Here is a 5,000-nt window from a genome sequence, read left to right as displayed (position 1 = left end):
CAAAAGCAATTCGGCATATTCGTCTCTCTTTTTTTCCCGCTCAAATTCATGCACCTGCTACAATCCTTTCACCAATTTCAACCTGTGTAAAAGAGCTGACATATCATCTATGGCCCTGTATCTTCATACACAACCACACATGGGCTCTATCATCCCCATCACTGTCACTCAAGTCAATAACGGTCATCAGCTGCCCAGAAAAGGACTGCTAAATCTTAATCATCAGTTCTTTCTTATTACCATTGTCCTCATTATTACTACCAATGCTATCACTGTCAAACCTATTTCAAATTTACTACCATGATCATCCCATAATGCACTTGCTAAGAAAGATTCGATTCGTTTCCAGTGTCTTCTTAGAAATCAAGCTAACCTTACGTTGCCGATTGAAAAGAAGTGCATTCTCACCCATGGACAGGTAAGAAAATGCCAACAGCATCTGGTGTTCCCAGGCGGTCACCCATCCAAGTACTGACCAGACCCGACGCTGCTTAACTTCGCTGATCGGACGAGAAGCGGTGCTTTCAACGTGGTATGACCGTTGGCAAATATCTATTCTTTTCATGCCAATCTCTGTCTACACTCACGGCATCTTGCCCCTCTACCTCTCTTCTCTTCTCTTCATGCAAATTCCATTGCTGTGCCATCTAATCACACCACTGACATCTACTCTGCAATACATGCATCAGTCAACTGGAGGGAAACCAATTGGGGCCCCATGTAGATTGTAGCCCCTGCGAGCCCTTCACCAATTTCCTCCGCCTGTGGAACTCTCTAAAGAATGCAGCTTGTTGCTTAACTAATAACACATTACATATAGCCATACATCTTCACACGTGGGCTATATCACCATCAGCGACACCAGTAATAACAGTTCAGGGATAAGGATGATCGGAAACAGAAAAGCTGCCAAGCCAACTCCTGCTTCAACGTCCTCATTACTATTGTCATCCTTAATATTAGCATTGCTATCGCTATTGTCACCGTTCTTTTACCCTCATTATCCCCAAGCATCACTTTCAGCGCTATTGCAAATCTAGCTCAGTGTTTGGGAAGCAAGAATGATGTATTTACTGGCGTCACCGCTAAGAAAGCTCCAATCCGTTTTCCGTCTCTTCTTCTTCTTCTCCCGCCCGCATGGCCAAGGTAAGTAAGTCTACTTTGCCTATGCCATTGATAGCGGGAAAAATGTGAGCAGGGGATTGGTTTGAATTCGCTGCCGCAAATGGAAAACCAGTGCATTCCATACACATTCGATACATATATATGTAGCTTGCATAGGTAAGAAAATGCCAACATCATCTGGTGTTCCCAGGCGGTCACCCATCCAAGTACTGACCAGACCCAACGCTGCTTAACTTCGCTGATCGGACGAGAAGTTTATGCACCTGCTACAATCCTTTCACCAATTTCAACCTGTGTAAAAGAGCTGACATATCATCTATGGCCATGTATCTTCATACACAACCACACATGGGCTCTATCATCCCCATCACTGTCACTCAAGTCAATAACGGTCATCAGCTGCCCAGAAAAGGACTGCTAAATCTTAATCATCAGTTCTTTCTTATTACCATTGTCCTCATTATTACTACCAATGCTATCACTGTCAAACCTATTTCAAATTTACTACCATGATCATCCCATAATGCACTTGCTAAGAAAGATTCGATTCGTTTCCAGTGTCTTCTTAGAAATCAAGCTAACCTTACGTTGCCGATTGAAAAGAAGTGCATTCTCACCCATGGACAGGTAACAAAATGCCAACAGCATCTGGTGTTCCCAGGCGGTCACCCATCCAAGTACTGACCAGACCCGACGCTGCTTAACTTCGCTGATCGGACGAGAAGCGGTGCTTTCAACGTGGTATGACCGTTAGCAAATATTAACTCTTTTCATGCCAATCTCTGTCTACACTCACGGCATCTTGCCCCTCTACCTCTCTTCTCTTCATGCAAATTCCATTGCCGTGCCATCTAATCACACCACTGACATCTACTCTGCAATAATGCATCAGTCAACTGCAGGGAAACCAATTGGGGCCCATGTAGATTGTAGCCCCTGCGAGCCCTTCACCAATTTCCTCCGCCTGTGGAACTCTCTAAAGAATGCAGCTTGTTGCTTAACTAATAACACATTACATATAGCCATACATCTTCACACGTGGGCTATATCACCATCAGCGACACCAGTAATAACAGTTCAGGGATAAGGATGATCGGAAACAGAAAACCTGCGAAGACAACTCCTGCTACAACGTCCTCATTACGATTGTCATCCTTAATATTAGCATTGCTATCGCCATTGTCCCCGTTCTTTTACCCTCATACCCAAGCATCACTTTCAGAGCTATTGCAAATCTAGCTCAGTGTTAGGAAGCAAGAATGATGTATTTACTGGCGTCACCACTAAGAAAGCTCCAATCCGTTTTCCGTCTCTTCTTCTTCTTCTTTTCCCGCCCGCACGGCCAAGGTAAGTAAGTCTACTTTGCCTATGCCATTGATTGCGGGAAAAATGTGAGCAGGGGATTGGTTTGAATTCACTGCCGCAAATGGGAAACCAGTGCATTCCATACACAGTCGATACATATATATGTAGCTTGCATAGGTAAGAAAATGCCAACAGCATCTGGTGTTCCCAGGCGGTCACCCATCCAAGTACTGACCAGACCCGACGCTGCTTAACTTCGCTGATCGGACGAGAAGCGGTGCTTTCAATGTGGTATGACCGTTGGCAAGAAATAAACAAACACTCACCACCTTTATGCCAACGCTCACCTATACTCACGATATCTTACCCATTTGCCCTTTTCTTTGGATAGAAATTCCATTGCCAATCACATTCCTCAGATCTGCTCGGCAGGAAATCCAATTAAAAAACAAACCCTTCATGCTCACCAACAGAGAAGGGAAAAACAACAAATACAAAAGGCACTTTCGCTATATCCTGCCCTGAGCAAGCTACATAGCCAAAAGCAATTCGGCATATTCGTCTCTCTTTTTTTCCCGCCCAAATTCATGCACCTGCTACAATCCTTTCACCAATTCCAACCTGTGTAAAAGAGCTGACATATCCTCTATGGCCATGTATCTTCATACACAACCACACATGGGCTCTATCATCCCCATCACTGTCACTCAAGTCAATAACGGTCATCAGCTGCCGAGAAAAGGACTGCTAAATCTTAATCATCAGTTCTTTCTTATTACCATTGTCCTCATTATTACTACCAATGCTATCACTGTCAAACCTATTTCAAATTTACTACCATGATCATCCCATAATGCACTTGCTAAGAAAGATTCGATTCGTTTCCAGTGTCTTCTTAGAAATCAAGCTAACCTTACGTTGCCGATTGAAAAGAAGTGCATTCTCACCCATGGACAGGTAAGAAAATGCCAACAGCATCTGGTGTTCCCAGGCGGTCACCCATCCAAGTACTGACCAGACCCGACGCTGCTTAACTTCGCTGATCGGACGAGAAGCGGTGCTTTCAACGTGGTATGACCGTTAGCAAATATCAACTCTTTTCATGCCAATCTCTGTCTACACGGCATCTTGCCCCTCTACCTCTCTTCTCTTCTCTTCATGCAAATTCCATTGCCGTGCCATCTAATCACGCCAGTGACATCTACTCTGCAATACATGCATCAGTCAACTGGAGGGAAACCAATTGGGGCCCATGTAGATTGTAGCCCCTGCGAGCCCTTCACCAATTTCCTCCGCCTGTGGAACTCTCTAAAGAATGCAGCTTGTTGCTTAACTAATAACACATTACATATAGCCATACATCTCCACACGTGGGCTATATCACCATCAGCGACACCAGTAATAACAGTTCAGGGATAAGGATGATCGGAAACAGAAAAGCTGCCAAGACAACTCCTGCTTCAACGTCCTCATTACGATTGTCTTCCTTAATCACCCAAGTTTCTCCGCCATTGTTTGCTTGTATACTAGCGACCGTGAAAGGCTTGCGTTTTTTGTCCCGCATGCATAGATGAAGAGAACGTAATAGGTGAACAAACACTTGAATGCAAATGAAGCGTGTGAGGAGAAATTGGGGAAAGAGGAATAGTGAATGAAATGATGTTGTTCGATGTTTTTATTTGTGGGGTTTTGATTTTTACGATCAGAACCTCTCTCACACATACGCACATACATATGCTCACACACACACACACACACACACACACATATATATATATAGAGAGAGAGAGAAAGAGAGAAATAAAGAGATGAAAGAAAGGAAAGACAGAGAGAAAGAGAAAGAGAGAGAAAAGAAAAGAAGGAAAAGACAGCGAGAAAGAGAAAGAGAGAGAGAGAGAGAAACGAAAGAAGGAAAAGACAGAGAGAAAGAGAGAGAAAGGAAAGTCACAGACAAGAAACGAAAATTCCCCCAAATCCTGACCAAGCGAACTGCTGACTGGAGGAACCCGCATGGACTACCTAATGAATGTGTCATGTGATTAGAGGATTTATTGTCATTTCACTTATATTTTCTCGTGCAGGGAGAGGCTCTCCGAAAGGTCTTCAGATCCCTTTTGGAAATGTTCGAGGGAAAGGAACCCTTATGAAATAAGAATTTGAAATATCACTGTGTATTTGAAGGATCAATGGACTTAGGATCTTTATTGGGTTCATATTCGAAAAGGTTCTGCAGAAAGGGAGAGAGTAGTGAGCCCGTCTCCATGGGCGTGGGTCTAAAACAAGGAGAAAACTATTGACGTTTGTAAAGGGAGAGAGAGAGAGAGAAGATGCAGGAGGTAGGAACACAGAGAGAGAAATCAATGATCTATATTAAATATTTTCCCTCTTATTGCACTGCCATTCGTGCACGCGGTCATACACACATTCTTATAAAATCTTCAATACAATGCTTAGGTTTAATAATGAGCCAAGTAATTATCGCTCCCATCGTTACTAATCATTTAATGTATATCGTTAATTTTGTTTCCACAGATAAAACCATAACGCGTCTTTTTTTTTACCTGTCATGT

The 5,000-nt window shown here is 43.3% G+C and overlaps 4 non-coding genes across 4 annotated transcripts; all 4 read right to left on the bottom strand.

The window, feature by feature from the left end:
- Positions 1-427: 427 nt before the first annotated feature.
- On the bottom strand, positions 428-546 carry LOC147470950 (5S ribosomal RNA). The gene has a single exon (XR_015191395.1). It is a non-coding gene; the product is annotated as a 5S ribosomal RNA (ribosomal RNA).
- A 1,215-nt stretch (positions 547-1,761) lies between these two features.
- On the bottom strand, positions 1,762-1,880 carry LOC147470949 (5S ribosomal RNA). The gene has a single exon (XR_015191396.1). It is a non-coding gene; the product is annotated as a 5S ribosomal RNA (ribosomal RNA).
- A 736-nt stretch (positions 1,881-2,616) lies between these two features.
- LOC122251451 (5S ribosomal RNA) lies at positions 2,617-2,735 on the bottom strand. The gene has a single exon (XR_006223087.2). It is a non-coding gene; the product is annotated as a 5S ribosomal RNA (ribosomal RNA).
- A 661-nt stretch (positions 2,736-3,396) lies between these two features.
- LOC122251454 (5S ribosomal RNA) lies at positions 3,397-3,515 on the bottom strand. The gene has a single exon (XR_006223090.2). It is a non-coding gene; the product is annotated as a 5S ribosomal RNA (ribosomal RNA).
- Positions 3,516-5,000: the final 1,485 nt, after the last annotated feature.

This window comes from Penaeus japonicus, unplaced genomic scaffold, assembly GCF_977035675.1.
Source record: "Penaeus japonicus unplaced genomic scaffold, GWHDUDI00000001_assembly GWHDUDI00000011, whole genome shotgun sequence".
Classification (NCBI taxonomy): domain Eukaryota; kingdom Metazoa; phylum Arthropoda; class Malacostraca; order Decapoda; family Penaeidae; genus Penaeus; species Penaeus japonicus.
This window is presented reverse-complemented; position numbering and strand designations above follow the sequence as displayed.